This window comes from Mauremys mutica, chromosome 2 (genome assembly GCF_020497125.1).
Source record: "Mauremys mutica isolate MM-2020 ecotype Southern chromosome 2, ASM2049712v1, whole genome shotgun sequence".
Taxonomy (NCBI): domain Eukaryota; kingdom Metazoa; phylum Chordata; order Testudines; family Geoemydidae; genus Mauremys; species Mauremys mutica.
The window spans coordinates 25,300,668-25,317,328 of NC_059073.1; the positions used below are offsets into that span (position 1 = coordinate 25,300,668).

General features: G+C 44.8%; 1 protein-coding gene across 2 annotated transcripts in view; it reads right to left on the reverse strand.

The window, feature by feature from the left end:
* ZHX2 (zinc fingers and homeoboxes 2) overlaps positions 1 to 16,661 on the reverse strand; it is a 115,731-nt gene that overhangs the window by 21,232 nt on the left and 77,838 nt on the right. The window contains exon 2 of one of the 2 annotated variants that reach the window (XM_045006203.1): positions 10,258 to 10,540. The exons of the other annotated variant lie outside the window; for it this stretch is intronic. The gene's annotated coding sequence lies outside the window, so the exon portion shown is untranslated. The remainder of the gene's footprint in view (positions 1 to 10,257; positions 10,541 to 16,661) is intronic. 2 annotated transcript variants of the gene reach the window in all.

The following is a 16,661-nucleotide window of genomic DNA, read 5'->3' on the forward strand; positions in this document are numbered from 1 at the left end:
TGTTCTGCCACAGACTTCCTGTGTGACCTTGGGCAAGTTACTTAGCCTCTTTGAACTTTAGTTCCCCATCTGTAAAATGGAGATAATAGCACTGCCCTACCTAGTAGGGACGTTGTGAGAATAAATGCATTATAGACTGCGATGCACTCTGAGATCTACTGACGAAGAGTGGTTGGTATTTATTATTATTAAAGCCAATAGGAGCTGTGTGACTAACTCCCCTCTGTGCCATTGAAAATCTTCCCCTTTGTCTTTAAACAAATTTGGCTTGTATATGACCAGTGTGATAGTGATCTGGGCTTATAAATGGTATAAAATCATGTATACTGGGAGACGCCTCATCAAACCAAGACATACTAGTAAGTGTTATATAATTTACACAGGTACTTTGTTCTCATTGCAGATTTTTAAACTATAGATGACAGCTATTTGAAGACTTTCATCATGAAAAATAAACTTTGTCATTTGCATTGCTGAGAGTCCAAGGCCTCAGACAGAATCAGGGCTACACTAGCTATTGTACATACACAAATGGACAGTCCTTTCCCAGTTAAGTTTAATATTAAACTAAAATACTGTGTGCCATGACTTTTAAAAAAAATTCCCAGCTAGAATCATCAGCCAGAATATTTACAGTTGATGGCTTAAAGTTAGGCGCATAAATCCATGTTTAGGGACCTAAATATAAATGCAAAAGACACTCACTAGTCCCAGTAAAATCAACGGGAGATTCAGGTTCTTAGCACCGTATCAAGCTGATTATATGTAGGTGCCTGAGTGCAGTTTTAGGAGCCTGCCTCTCAAGTCAGAAAATGTTGGCCCTGACTTTGTATTTTGAATCATCATGGAATAATCTGTCTAAAAGGGAAGTTTCTCCTCTAACCCTTGTCACTTGGTGGTTAGATTACACCCTGAAACATAATTATTTGCAGTACAGTAATGCATGGTGGTTCCCCCAATGATGAGGGCCTCTGTCTGGCAAACACTCCACAAACATAGTAAGAGACTGACTCTGTCTAGAAGAGCTTACAGGCTAAACAGACAAGGGGTGGTGGAAGAATGGACACCGGGAGGTGAAGTAACTTGTCCAAAGTCAAACAGCAGATCAGTGGCAGAGCTGGAGATGGAATCCCTGTTTCCATACTTCTTGTCCAGTGCTCTATCCACTGGAACAGACTGTTTCTGCAAGCATGGCATGAAGGTTTATATCTTTCCAAAACTATATTTTTAAATATCCTACTTATTTGTAATAGTAAGTGTTCTCAATAGCCACAGAAATGTCTAACCTCTTCAAATCCTTGGCCTCAATTATTTCCAGTGGCAGTAAATTCTACGGGTTAATTATGCACTGTGTAAAAAAAATGTTGCTAGTAAAGTTGTGTTTTTTGTTTGTTTGTTTTAGTTTTGTGTGTGTAAAAAAAAAATCAAACTCTGGATTTCTAAAAAGGGTTTTTAAAAATTTGACTGAGTTTTCTTAATAGGAAAAGTATAAAATTACAAAACAATTACCCTAGCCACTCTAATTCCCTGCCTATTCAGCTGGTTGAATTTCCATCACTGGATTCAACTTTCTCCATCTTGGCTTTAGCTGTGGCCATAAGATGGGAGGCATGTTATTTACAGATACAGAATAGAAAATGTATTTCTAGATAGGACCCTCCACTACACTGCGTAAACCCCAGCTGCATCCACATTTGATTTTACATGGAGAAAATTATTTGTCTGAGTATTTAGTTTCTTCTCTTTTGAAGCACATTTGATGCCTTTACAGAAGAGTGAGTTATCCTGGGGTGGGGGTGGGGGTGAGTTAAAGGATCACTCTTCATTCTAGCAACTTTTAGAAACCAACTCCATTTGTTAAGATCAAACATCTAAATGGCACCTCCTGGGTTTCCTTTCTCCTTCCTCTGATCTCTTCCATGACAGCTTTTCCCCACCTACATGGAATACATTCTCATGCTGAAGTAATTTTATCCACTTTAAACATAAGGTAAGAACTCTACCAGGTTAAGTGTCCCCAGACCACAAGGAAAACTGGACAGTCTAGGGTCTAGCCAGGTCCTTCATCATTTGATTTCTTCTCTTCATATGTTTACAGTTTTTAAGCAATAGGACAAAGTGTTTACCCTTTTGTGTTTCTAGCACCAGTCTTCTCCACGGAGAGTTGTACAATCTTTTCACCTAACTAGAAAAAAAAATCACCTTTTCCATGCAACAACATCAATTTACAGGCACTCATGCAGACTTTTGAAGTTGAATTACAAAGTTAAAGAAAACAGAGTTAAGCCTAGATGTACCTGCTGGATATTCCTACTGTATGGGGCATTCAGCACAGAAACAAGTTTTAACTGCCTTTTTAAAAGATCTTTAGTTTGTTGAAAAATATCCCATAAAGCACTGTTCTCTGGCTTGACAAACACAACATATGGCACATGTCACGAATGATACAGGAAGCCAGGCAGTGCCCAGAGGACTTCACAGAGGAGAAAACTTATTGTACTAAAAGCTCCCTCCCCCACCCCAACTCCTCCCTCCCGTAAACCTGCATAGTTGGGGGCATTCAATGCCTGATTTAAGTCTCAGCAGAAATGTCAGGGATTGAATATATGTGGAGACTCACTTCTAAATGTGATTCCTGCAATGAAGGTTGAGGCACGCTGGTGGTTTGCTGTGGAAAAGCTTTCCCTGCTGTACTTGTCCTGTGAATTTTGGGCTTCAGTTTCCAGCATCAGCAATCTGGCACCTTTCACAAGCACTGAAAACTTTTTAATTTGGAAAACAAAAACGAAAAAAAACCAAACAGAAGGGAATGAAAAAACCTGCGTATAACCAAGAGGACGTGTTTGAATGACAAATACCCCCTTCAGCTCCCCCCCGCACGCGACAGACTTTTGTTTGAGTAGCTTATTGACCAATTAGGAAAGTTCTTAGTAGATACCTTATAAAATGGAACAATAAAAACAAAAAACTTTAAAAAATGAATGATGTACATTGGTAACTCATGCTTATTCAATGTGGTGCTCTTTCCGTCTCTGCTGACTGGGTGACACAGAGAGGTCAATAAGCCTGCAGAATCAGCCTTGGCTAAGAGAGATGGGTCTTTTAGCTCACACATCAGCTGTTCATGCTTTCAGATCCAGAGATTCTGGGTTTGATCCCTGCTGTTGATGATACACCCATTGTGCTGCCTTTACATATTGGACACCTCTTCAGTGTTGCCAGCAGTTGTAATTTTGTGATATTTGAAGTTCTTAAAGCCTCAGCACCAGAAGGCAAATAGAAAGAACCATATTGGTGTGTGTGGTCCCAAAAAAAATAAAAAATCATGATTTTTAAGTCAATTTCATGATTTTTTGGGGCCTGGCTCATGATTTTTGAAAGCTTAGGTTTGTAATATTACTGTTGCATAGGAAAATCTAGCAGAGGTGGAAAGCAAAATAAACGTTTTTTATACTATATATATAAAATAAGGTGCCATCAAATGCTTAAGAAGTTTCTGCTGCATGGGTAGCAACCCACCAAGATGCATTATCAAAACATAGGGATGGGCCGCCTGATTTAAATATTTATTATGTAGTTGGGTCACTATTTAACTACTTTATTTCCTTTCTTTCAAGGGCTTCTGTATGTACTTCATCTTTACATTGCTGAAGAAGGATCACTATTTCTTTGAGCCTTTTTTCACAGATCAGGAGAGGGTAATCTGAGAATGGGATAGCTTAAAATCTTCCTCCCACATGGTGGTTTCAACCTTACTCCCAATATACTGCTGTTTTCCACATTTTCCTTATTTTCCTCCTTTAACTCTGTGTTCCCACTGATGCCACCTATCATTCGTACTCATTTAAATTGGCAAGGTTTCTGAAATGTGAACTTCAGTTAGCCTAGAGCCTTTTTTTAGCATCTCATGACAGGTCAATAGTTCCCATTTTTAAACCACCGGTTCCAATCTGGAATAAAAGGAAACCAGATTTAAAACCCCTCTACTAAAAGTGAACTCCTGAGGTTTCTGTGCCTTGATACTATAAGGAAGGGTGCAGGATGCACTACAGGGGAAACACAGCAGAAGTATTTGCACAATAACTATGCTCTCAAAAAATGTTAAAAAAAATAGGAGTCCTTAGTCCATATTTAGGCACCTAAATAAACAGCTTGGCTTCCATACATTCTGAGCATCCAGTACCTCTCAAATTAAGCCAAGGGTAGCTGCTGTGTGCTTAGCACCCAAGAAAACCAGGCCTCTTATTTTGGTACCTAAGGCCATGATTCAGCCAGGTTCTTAAGCACGTCTGGCTTTAAGCACAGAATAGTCAGTCCCACTGAAATCTTTGGTACTAGTCACATCCTTAAGTACCTGGCTGAGTCAGGACCTAAATATGGATTTAGGAGATGAACCTCAGGGACCCATTTTGAAAATCTCAGCCTTGCACTCCAGCCTTTATTTTTCCTGTCACTGGGGAAAACAGTTTGTTTGGTACAGCTCCTTCCTAAAATTTGATTAGTTCCCCTGCAGTCACAGTCAGCGCTGCATGATATTAACACAAAACTTGCTTCCCCTAGTTTTTAAAAGAAACTCACCCCAGGACAAGACAAAGATCTTGTGCAAAAGTATCTTTATAAGATAGAGAAGCTTTTGATGGAGATCAGCTGGCCAAATCTATACAGCCCCATTGTGACTGATTACTTTGGGGTGGTGGTGATTTGCTTTTTTAAGCGTAGCCAAAATGATACAAGGAATACAGTACTTGAATGGGGAGTGGTTTACAATGGTTAGGCTTTCTTGTCTCTCTATTTTTTTAATCCCATGGTGATTAGAGGACTTAGTTTTAATGAGAGGCTTTTGTACAAAGATATCCTGGTATAATTGGGATCCAATCTGATCTTGTCACACTTTTTAATTAAAATGTATTTTATTGTAACTTGTTTAAAGGAAAAATTATTTTCAAACGTATTCTGTAGATGGCCATCAAAATGCAACACCACAACTAGGGGACTTTTTTTTTTTTGAAGTGCTGCCAGGTGATTTCCATTACTGGCTAAAATCCCTTGCAGCAATTTGAAATTATACCTTTCTGTGTCCCCTCTACACGTACAGACTTCTAGCTTAGGCACTTATCTATCTGTGGAACTTATATGATCCACACCACTGTAGAATGTGGGCACCTCACAATCTTTTTTGTATATTTATTCTCACAACACCCAATGTTTAATAACAGTAGGATACAAAGTCTCCCAGCACCTCTCACAAGCAACACATTTATTTAGAATAATAAGAAACTGAACAGCATGCTGCTTTCAGTGAACTGGATCCAGAATCATTGTCCCTAGCTTCCATGGTAGCAACTTCATAAATAAAAAACATCATTATAATGACACTGAATTCGGCCTTCCCATCAACCTCTAAACTGTGGATATAGTCAAGTTTTTCAAAAATGCACTCTATGGAATGCTAGCCAACGAAGTTGGCTTCATTTGTAACAAATGAGACAATAACTACTTCAAGAGTTGAGACAAGAGTCTCAAATACAGGAAATTAAACTTAGACTCAGATACTTGTTTCCTTTAGGCCAATGCACCCCTTACTTGCAAAGTGGGTGAGAATATAAGCATAGTTTGCAAACACACATCCCTGCTATTAAACCTTTCAAACAGTGCCCATTCCTAGGGAAAAGGGCTGTCCAACCATATAATGCCTGACATTTCAGGTGAGCTTTTACAGTTTATTAAGCATTACTACTTGCAAATCAGGCATCTATTAGGCACAATGGCAAACAAACACACTTTGCCATTTCAGATCACATGATAGAACGACTTCTCCTTCCTCTACTAAGCATATTTCACCACTCAGATTTGACACAGTATAAAGCCATTGCCCTCTATGCACAGTAATGGTTTGCTACAACAAAGATTTGGCAAGGTCACAAAAGGCCTTTGTACGTGCTAGAACTTGGGTGCACAAGGCAATTCTTTCCCCTTGCCACCCAAAATTGATTGTGCATAATCTGGTGGAAAAACACAAACCTGTCTCTCAAATTTACAATCCTTTCTTCCCATTTTAAATGGTCAGGCAGGCAAGGCACAAGGAAGCAAAGCAAACTGTTGTTTGTAGTATTAATTCTGCTAATTCTAATCTGAATTACAGCAGGGAGTGATGGGTCTCAGACAGATTATGGTGTTCTATCTCAGTGGGTAAGGTTGCCAACTTTCTAATTGCACAAAACCAAACATACTTGCCCTGCCTCCTGCCCCTTCCCTTCCCTGAGGCCCCGTCCCCACTCACTCCATCCCCCCTCTCTCTGTCGCTCGCTCTCCTCCACTCTCACTCACTAATTTTCACTGGGCTGGGGCAAGGGGTTGGGTAGCGGGTGGGGGGAGTGCGGGCTCTGGCTGGGGGTGCGAGCTCTGGGGTGGGGCCAGGGATGAGGGGTTTGAGGTGCAGGAGGTGACTCCAGGCTGGGGGGTGGGATCCAGGGGTTCGGAGCGTGGGAGGGGGCTCTGGCCTGAGGCAGGGGGTGGGAGTGTCGGAAGGGGTACAGGCTGTGGGTGTGGGCTTTGGGATGTGGCCAGAAATGAGGGGTTCAGGGTGCAGGAGGGGGCTCCAGGCTGGGGTAGAGGGTTGGGGAGCTGAGGGATCTAGCTGGGGGTGCCAGCTCTTGGGTGGGGGATGGGAGGTTTGGGGTGCAGCAGGGGGTCTGGGCTGGAGATGAGGGGTTCAGAGTGCAGGAGTGGGTGTGGATTCCGGGAGGGAGTTTGGGTGCAGGAAGCGGCTCAGGGCTGAGGCAGGGGGTTGGGATGTGGGAGGGGGTACAGGCTCTGGGCTGGGGGTATGGGCTCTGGGGTGGGACCAGAAATGAGGGGTTCAGGGTGCAGGAGGGGGCTCCAGGCTGGGGTAGAGGGTTGGGGAGCTGAGGGATCTAGCTGGGGGTGCCAGCTCTTGGGTGGGGGATGGGAGGTTTGGGGTGCAGCAGGGGGTCTGGGCTGGAGATGAGGGGTTCAGAGTGCAGGAGTGGGTGTGGGCTCCGGGAGGGAGTTTGGGTGCAGGAAGCGGCTCAGGGCTGAGGCAGGGGGTTGGGATGTGGGAGGGGGTACAGGCTCTGGGCTGGGGGTATGGGCTCTGGGGTGGGACCAGAAATGAGGGGTTCAGGGTGTGGGAGGTGGCTCTGGTCTGGGGTTGGAGTGTGCGTGTGGGGGGTGAGGGCTCTGGCTGGGGTGGGGCTGAGGGGTTTGGAGTGCAGGAGGGGGATCAAGGCTGGGGCAGGGGGTTGGGGTGCTGACTCTGGGAGGAAGTTTGGGTGTGGGAGGGGGCTCAGGGCTGGGGGTTGGGGTATGGGCTGTGGAAGGGAGTTTGGGAGTGGGCTCAGGGCTGGGGCAGGAATTTGGGCATGGGAGGGGGTTCAGGCTCCAGGCAGCACTTACCTTGGGCGTCTCCCGGAAGCAGTGACATGTTCCTCTAGCTCCTAGTCAGGGGCGCAGCCAGGCAGCTCTGTGTACAGCCTCCATCTGCAGGCACTGCCTCTGCAGCTCCCATTGGCTGCGGTTCCTGGCCAATGGGAGCTGCGGAGCTGGCGCTTGGGGTGGGGGCAGTGCCTGGAGCCCCCCGACCATCCCTTCACCTAGAAGCCAGAGTGCGGCACATGCCAGCCCCTTCCAGGAGCTATGTGGAGCCAGGTAGGGAGCCTGCCAGCCGGGCTTTAAATGGCCCAGTCAGCAATGCTGACCGGAGCCGCTGGGGTCCCTTTTTGACTGGGTGTTCTGGTCAAAAACCGGACACCTGGCAATCCTATCAGTGGGCCTGTTTGCAACATTAGCTGGTTTGGAAACATACAAAACCATTTGTTGGGGAAGAGTCCCTTTTGTAAAGGGAAATTGTGCCTGGCCAATCTATTAGAATTCTTTGTGGCGATCAATAAACATGTGGACAAGGGCAGTCCAGTGGATATAGTGTACTTGGACTTACAGAAAGCCTTTGACAAGGTCCCTAACCAAAGGCTATTAAGCAAAGTAAGGAGTCATCAGAACAGAGGGAAGGTCCTCTCATGGATCAGTAACTGGTTAAAAGATAGGAAACAGAGAGCAGGAAAAAATGGCCAGTTTTCAGAATGAAGAGAGATAAATAATGGTGTCCCCCAGGGATCTGTACTGGGACATTAATAAATTATCTGGAAAAAATGGGTAAAACAATGAGGTAGCAAAATCTGAAGATGATTCAAAATTACTCAATATAGTTAAATCCAAAGCAGACTGCAAAGAGTTACAAAGGACTCATACAAAACTAGGCAACAAAATGACAGATGAAATTCAATGTTGATCCATGCAAAGTAAAGCACATTGGAAAACATAATCCTCATCCCTGCTGTAAATACAAAATAATGGGGTCTAAATTAGCTGTTAGCACTCAAGAAAGAGATTTTGGAGTCATTGTGGATAGTTCCCTGAAAAAAAAATCTGCTCAGAGTGCAGCAGCAGTCAAAAAGGCTATCAGAATGTTAGGAACCATTAGGAAAAGGATAGATAAGTCAGAAAATATCATAATGCCTCTATAAACCCACTGTACACCCACACCTTGGATACTGTGTGCAAATCTGTCATCACATCTCAAAAAAGATATATTGGAATTGGAAAAGGTTCAGCAAAGGGCAACAAAATTATTAGGGGTATGTAACAGCTTCCTTGTGAGGCGAGATTAAAAAGACTGGGACTTTTCAGCTTAGAAAAGAGACGACTAAGAGGGGATAGGATGGAGGTCTATAAAATCATGACTGGTGTGGAGAAAGTAAACAAGGAAATGTTTTACTCCTTCACATAATACAAGAACTAGGGGTCACCCAATGAAATTAATAGGCAGCAGGTTTAGAACAAACAAAAAGGAAGTATTTCTTCACACAACACACAGTCAACCTGTGGAGCTTTTTGCCAGGGTATGTTGTGAAGGCCAAAAATATAACAGGATTCATAAAAGAACTAGATAAATTCATGGAGGAAAGGTCCATGAACTGCTATTAGTTAGGATGGGCAGGTATGCAACATCACATTCTGAGTGTCCCTAATCTCCGTTTGCCAGAAGCTGGGAATGGACAATAGTGGATGGATCACTGGATGACTGCCTGTTCTGTTCATTCCCTCTGAAGCACCTGGCATTGGCCACTGTTGGAAGACAGGATACTGGGCTGGATGGACCATTGGTCTGACCCAGTATGGCCGTTCTTATATTCTTATAGTAGCTTATACTAGAGACTCGAATATATTGCTCATTGAATTCCAGGATTCTTCTTGCCCTCAAGTAGCTTTATAGATGTGTGATCAAACTAGATCACTTGCTTTACGCTTTGCACTTGCATGGCACATTCATCCTTAGAACTGCCAGTGGTTTCTCATGTCCTGTCTCAGATAGATACCAGATTCTTAAAGGAAGGTGCAAGAAGTAGTAAATAAATCTGTAATAACCTAATCTTTGGAGAAGTTTTTTTTGCTGAACCCTGCCAATTAGTAGTTGCACACAGGGAACAGTAATCAAATTATGTAACTGTTCTGCCACACACACACAGGATGATGGACTACAGATTAATAAAATTAGTAAGTATTTGAAGTAACTTAGACTTTGTCCAGTGGCCATGAAACCAATGAATGGATTGCCATCGAATTCAGTGGACCAGAAATCCTTCAGAGGTGCTGAGCCCCCAGGATTCCAGTTGAAGTCAATGAGAGTAAAAGGTATTCACCGCCCCTGAAAATCTGGCCTTAAGTCTCTTGTAAGCAGTGCAGAAAGAGAGGGACTTCGAGAAGGATTTGAATGAGAAGAGGGCAGGGGCTTTGTACTGCGGCTCAGGAAAGCTGGTCCATGCTGAGGGGGCAGCATGGAATAAAGTGAAGAGGTGGTTGTGAAAAACATTCATATGGGGTACTGAGGCTGACATCACTGATGGAGTAGGGGGCTTGGGATGACATGGTAAGAGAAAAATCAGATGAGAGAGAATGTATGGGGGAGGAGGGGTGTTGAAGAGGAAGACAGGAAGCTTGAATAAGCTGAAATGAAATACAGGGGTAACTGCAAGAGAGGAATTCAGAGGGGTGTACTGCATGTCACAAGATCAGATCAGATCCACAGGCAAGGAATGTGGTCCTTAGCAGCATTGCTTTGTAAGGACTGGTGTGGAGAAGGCAATATGGATGTCAGGGAGGCCAGAGATAGGTGATAAGACCCTGGACAAGAGTTTTAGGAACCGACAACCCCTGAAAATTGCACAGTAAGCTCATTACCTGTGTAATTATGTTCTTTTTAAAATTAACCACCAGTGATCCAGCCAGTTACCAAGGAGATGTTGTCTGGGCATCTGGTAATTTCCAGGGTTTTGATGAGGCTATTGGGGGCACTGTAGGCAGGCAGAAGTCCTGGATTATTTGTGGCCTTGGAGTAGAGCGATTGGGTCAGACTGTCCTGCAGTGAATCCAGCCTTGTCCCACCTTTGCCCTGGCTGGTCCTCACAATAAGAGCTGCTGTCCACTGCTGTCAGGTCCTACTGCCTGCTTTCAGCCCATGCAGCTGCAAGGAAGAAATATGTCCTCATGAGTAAGATTGCTATAATGTATCTTGAGCAATAGGTCACAAAAGCAGAAATGGGGAATTACAGATGGACATTTCAGTGAGATCTCTCGTTTTACAAAGAAAACACTTGCTTAGTTATACAGAAAACGTCCTCTTAGAGAAATAATTCTCAGTTCCCACTTAGTAAGTCCACTTGTTATTTGCTTTTGCCTTTTTTTGATGCATGCCAAGTCTAGGCATTTAACAGGTTTATTCCTTTATCAAATATTTGAAGAAATTATTTAAAATACTTCTTGTAACTAGTCTATTCATCCCAAAGGCAAAATGTATTAGCCCCTCTCCAAAAGGATTATATTAGGATGAATGAAATACAGCAAGTGCAAAATAAAATACAGCTGATGGAAGTACAAAAGTGTAAACAAACTCAAAGCTTCACAATTCTGCACCTATCTAAATCAGTGGAAGGGAAGCAGGATCTAGGCCTAGGTTTTTAACATCACTTCAATGCCATACTTCAGTTTTCCTTTTACGTTTTATGGTTCTTATCCCTCCCTCAACTTCTTTCCTCCTGCTCTAAACCCCAATGCTGTTCTGTGCTTGCTATCATGATGGAGTCTCTTATAACTAAATTTTGCAGGGGGGGAGGGGAAATCGAAAGAAAGTGTTAATATCTTTCTATTCCTTGGTTTCTACATCTGTGAAAGTGTGCTCAACAGCACGTCCCTAATTTGCAGGGGTGTGGTGAGGCTTGTTTGTCAATGAGGCACTTTGAAAACCTCAGATGGAAGGTGTTATAAAAATTCTACATATAATTATTTCAGTAAGGAGCTGTACTTTGGGCAGCCTGGACTACCTTTCAAGCCAAATGGAACGGAAAGATGTTTTCAGTCAGAAGCCAGTCAAAATTCTGTTTGAATCCAAACACTGTACAGAACTTTGCAGTTTCATGTGAATTTCTCTTGGGATCTTAATTGCAAAATAACCCACAAATTGAAGGTGGAATTAAGGGTATGAATCACTCACTCCCCATCCCCTGCAAAAAAAATTCTTCCTGAGGCCCCTGTGAATACAAAAGGCTGAATTTTGCAGAGTGCTAAAATACATGTTTTCTCAGTCAGAACAAGAAGTTAATAATCCACAATGCTGTGTTGGAGGATCACAAAGTGTGAAAAGCATGAGGAGCGCTACAGACAGGTCTAAAGAAGGAGGACAGCAAGGAGACCAGACTAGTGCTGCCAAATTTCTAATTTCTGAAAACTGGACCCCCTGCCCCGCCTCTTCCCCCTGAGGTCCTGCCCCCTGTTCCACCTCTTCCCCCCAAGGCCCCGCCCCTTCTCGGTCTTCTCCCTCTATTGCTTGCTGCTTTCCCCCCTCCTCCTTCCTCATCGCTTCCTCTGCTCCAGGGCTGGGATGGGAACTGCAGCCTGATGTGGAGCCTGCTGCCTGCCCACGAGATGCAGGTAGGAGGCGACCCCAGCTGAACAGGAGATAATGCGGGTTGATGCCCTGGTGCCTCCCTTCCACCACCACCCCCCGTGGTTTCGGATTTTTGGTGTCCAGTCGGTACATCTGACCGGACACTGCCAGGTCCCCCTTTTGACTGGACTTTCCAATCAAAAACCGGACACCTGGCAACCCTAGACTAGACTATATCCTGGCTTCTCACTCAGTTCACCTAACACACACTTTCACTCCTCCCTTCCTTGACTCTGCAAAAAAGGCCCCAAACAAATAAACGCTCAGACATGTTAATCATTCAGCAGTACATCTGGCAGTAAAATACACAAAAAACCTCAGAAGAGGAAAAGATTCACAAATCACTCTGAAGTTCCAAGAACTGCTGATTTTGTAACCAGCTAGTGCTAAAATACATTTTGGGGTGTGTGTGTGTGGGAGGGGGGGGGGAAGAGAGTGGTAAAAAGCTCCGGCTTGGTTACTCTAATCTAAGAACCAGGTTACTTCAGGAAACTGAAGACATCAGAGAAAGGCAACAATTTTACACCTCACTTTTGAATGGATCTTATCTCAGACTGGTACCCAGCTCCTCTGTAGTGCTTTTAAATGCATTCACTGGTGGTGGTGTTTTGTTTTTATAGGACACATCCCACCCCAGATATTTAATTTTTACACTGCAGTATATTCAATATTTTGTTTCCGAAACAGAAAAGGCAGATGACATTAATAAATCACGTTAGCAATGCTGCCTAAAATCATTCTACTCACCCACACAGGTCTGGATTAAGGCAATCTGGGATCATAGGCACTGGTCCATGTGGGCCCCCATGGCCACCACTCCAGTAGAGCAGGTGGACCGGTGCTACTGCCCTCTCCTCAGGCAGTGATGGGAGCCTAGGCTACTTTCATCCCCTGAACAGCAACAGGGGATTGCTCCCAGAATCACAGAAGAGACAGGCTCCCTGCATCCAGAGAAGGGGTCTGGCCTGTATTGAGGCAGGTGGAGGCCTGACAGCTTCCTCCCTGGCTCTAGTGAAGGATGCTGGAAGTCTGAAGACAGCCCTGCAGCAATTAAACATAGGTCACATTTTCAAGCTTTTCTTTATGACCATAAAGGCTAGAAACAATTTTTTCATTTAAATGAAAACCTCAGTTTTAGCCCTATCACACCTCTCCAGCAGCTGGCGACCTAGGCACATGCCTATTGATCGTATGCTTAAATCTAGCCATGCAACCCAGTCCAACAGTTTTGTGTAACTATTTTGGATCCAGATCTGATCCTAGTTAAAGCAGGGCAAATCCAGGGGGTTTCTGTCCCTTCTAAACAATATCCTGCTTCCTTCTTATCAGTGGCAAAATTCTGTGCTGATTATGCCTATTTAACGGAGCAATCTAGAGTTATTCTTGTTTTTGGGGGGGGGGGGGTGTCTCAAGGATAGGTGATGGAACAATTTGTAAATATGGGGTGCTGAGAGCCATTGAACCAAACTGTAAACAATGGAAAATACTTCAAGCCAGGGGTTGCAGCAGCACCCCTAGTTCCAGCACTCAAAGTCTCAAAACTATTCTGTAATATCCAGAGAATTAGATCAGGCAGGATTATACTTCTAGAGCCAAAGCATCAGGGATCCATTTACTGCAGGATATATGTAGGGCCCATTCGCTTTAGTATTCTCTGGAAGTCCAAGAAAAAGAAATCCACTGCTATAATTATCTGTGTTGTATAAAAGTTACTTTATTCTTAAGATTCTTACTGCAGTGGCAGTGATCTGCTTGCTGTGATCACTTCCCCTTCCCAAATCCCAGCTGAGATGCACTTTGTGCCAAAGCAGTGGTCTGTCTTTTGATGACATCATCATTATTTTCTATCGTCGCCATTCCTGGCATTGTACTGATCTGCCTGTGTGTCCATTTTACTGAGACCAGCTTCCTGGTAGCCAGGGTGAATTTTTTTAAATAGAATTTCAGTTTGGAATTTCAGGAGATGGATCACACTATACATTTTGGGTCTCTCCCCCTTAACTAGTCCCCACATATACCCTTTGCTGGTGCTTTCATTGGTTGGGACTCTCTGAAAAATTCAAACTGCATTTTCCTTTATTTCCTTTATTCTTCAAATTTCCTTTTGCACCATGTGTGACACTCTGTACCTCAAAGTAAGTACCCAGAAAGTGTTAATGGCCCATCAAGAAAACAATCCACTATCCCAGAGGCTCCTTAGAGGAGGTACATAAACAAAGGAGACTGCTTGACTGTCTGACTCCCATGTCACAGCAAGGATTTTTCAAGCAGCTGGAAGAAGGTATAAAAGAGTGACAGTGACATCATCACTTGGCCTCTTTTCCCTCCCGCCTCCCATCTCAACACCTGGAAGAACAAGACTTTGAACTGGGGAAGAGTGATCCCAGGCTGGAAGGGTGTCCAGTTTGTGCAGGGCTGCCCGGGGGGAGAGGGGGGCGGGCGGAGGGAAGTGGAGCAACTTGCCCCCGGCCCCAGCCCCACAGGGCCCCTGCGAGCCCTGGCCTGGTGGCGATCCGGGTCTTTGGTGGCCCTTCAGTGCTCCGGGTCTTCAGAGGCATTTCGGCGGCGGGGGGCCCTTTAGTGGTGCCGAAGATGTGGAGCGACTGAAGGGCCCCCCGCCGCCGAAATGCCGCCGAAGACCTGGACCGCCGCTGGGTGAGTACAAGCGCCGCAGCTCCCCGGCTTTGCCCCAGGCCCCCTGAATCCTCTGGGTGGTCCTGAGTTTGTGTACTGAGGAACTGTAACCTGCTTGTACCATCTGTTAGGATAAGACATTGCTTGATTCTAATCTTGCTTAGTCTGTTAAAATTAGAATTTAGACTGAGTTTCTATTTTATTTTTTAGGTAACCAACGTTGAGCTCTATGCCTGGTATTTATAATCACTTAAAATCTAGCTTTCTGAACTAAGTAATGAATTTACACTGGCCAGGCTTCTGACTAGTGAAAGACAGTACAGTTCTGGGGTGCACAGCTGGGAAGCTGGGGGAATTGGCTGGCGCCTCTCTACTGATGGTTCATGAGTGGCTGGGAGGTCATTCATGTAGCTCAGTTGGGTGTGTCCCTGCCTGTGGATGGCTGTGTAAGTGCAGTGCCTATCAGAGGCTGGTAAGCTTAACACTAGCACCATAGTGTGCGAGGCAGCCCAGGTTGCAGCTGGGGACCCCGTCACCCCATGCTAAGCAGCTTTCTGTGCCTCCTACTATTCCTTCACCCCACTTAGTGGTTTAAATGAGTGAGTTATCAGTAGGCACCAACAAATAGAAATCTAGCAGATATTTTTCCTGCCTCATGGTATCTCTGTCTCAATCTCACTTAAAGAGACTGCCTGCCTGCGAGTCTCAAGTCTTTTAATCATCTATTAAACAAGTGCTGCTCAGTTTGCGGCAGCGCAGTCCTCTCCTTGCTGCTTTACCAACGCGCTAGAACCCTAACCATGAAGAGCAGGGGAAGTACCATCACACCAGCTCTTAGGCTAGGAGTTCAGTTTTATTGCCCATTCTATTCTGGATCTATTTGCTAAGGCCACTGGGAAGATGCAGTTAGTTCCAGCCATGCGGGTGTTTGTGTTAAGGACACTTGTCCCCTGGACAGACCACCGGTAGAGGTCCTGCCTTTGAATGAAGATGGCTGGAAACCTTTAGAGGTACATTTGTTGAGCCAGCTTGTGATGCAGTGTATAGACCCCACACTGAAGAGGAAGGTGTAAGAGAGGCCCTGTGTGCAGGGCTAGCCCCGCCCTGCCAATCATGTATGGGAGGGAGAAGGCCCTTAAAAAGGAGGAAACTGCAGTCAGCTGAGGGGAGAGACCACCCTGAGCAGGAAGCTGTAGGGGGCACTCCCATCCAGGCGATTTTCATCCTGGCCTTACAGGCAAACTCCCAGCAGCCCAGACAGAAGGCCTCTTCGAAAACTGCTACGCAGATGGCTCCGCTGTAAGGACATACTGTTGGCCTTTTTCCTTTTGAGGAGGCTCTGGGAAGAAGTTATTCTCAGGTGCACTGCAACATTTAATTTTCCTTTTGATTCCTAGGGTTACCAATTTTGGTTGGATGTATTCCTATCACATGACATAATCTTTAATTAAAGATTAATCTTTAATTCCTGGAGACTCCAGGACAATCTTGGAGGGTTGGCATCTCTATTGATTCCCCATCAGAAGAGACTTAAGAAGGCCTGCACGGGGAGGGGTCCCCCTGGCAAGAGCTAAGATACAGGGGTCTCTGTGTAAGCCACCCAGTGTAGATAACTGGGAGTGGCCAGGGTCTCCCCATCTAGGAGAAAATACCTACAGGGACTCTTTTACATAGCCTATGGAGAGGACGAGCGGTACTGGGTTAGAAAACTCCAGGCCCGATACAGCAAAATGCATCCGTTCACTTGGCATCTTCAGTGGCCTCAAGACAAGACATGAAATAGCGGAGGTCTGACACAAGGAGGTATTGCTGCAGGTGAGTGGATGAGGCTGGGAATGGTACAGATCAGTGGCCCTTTACATCCCTTTCCCTACGCATCAGGAGCGGAAGAAGCAGCTTGTGCTTCTGTTTCTCTTTTGAAACATTTCAATCCTAAGTAAAATTTCCCACTCTTCAGGCAAGAAGGAGAAAGAAAAAGTAAAGCAGTTCTGAAGAGGTACAACAGACA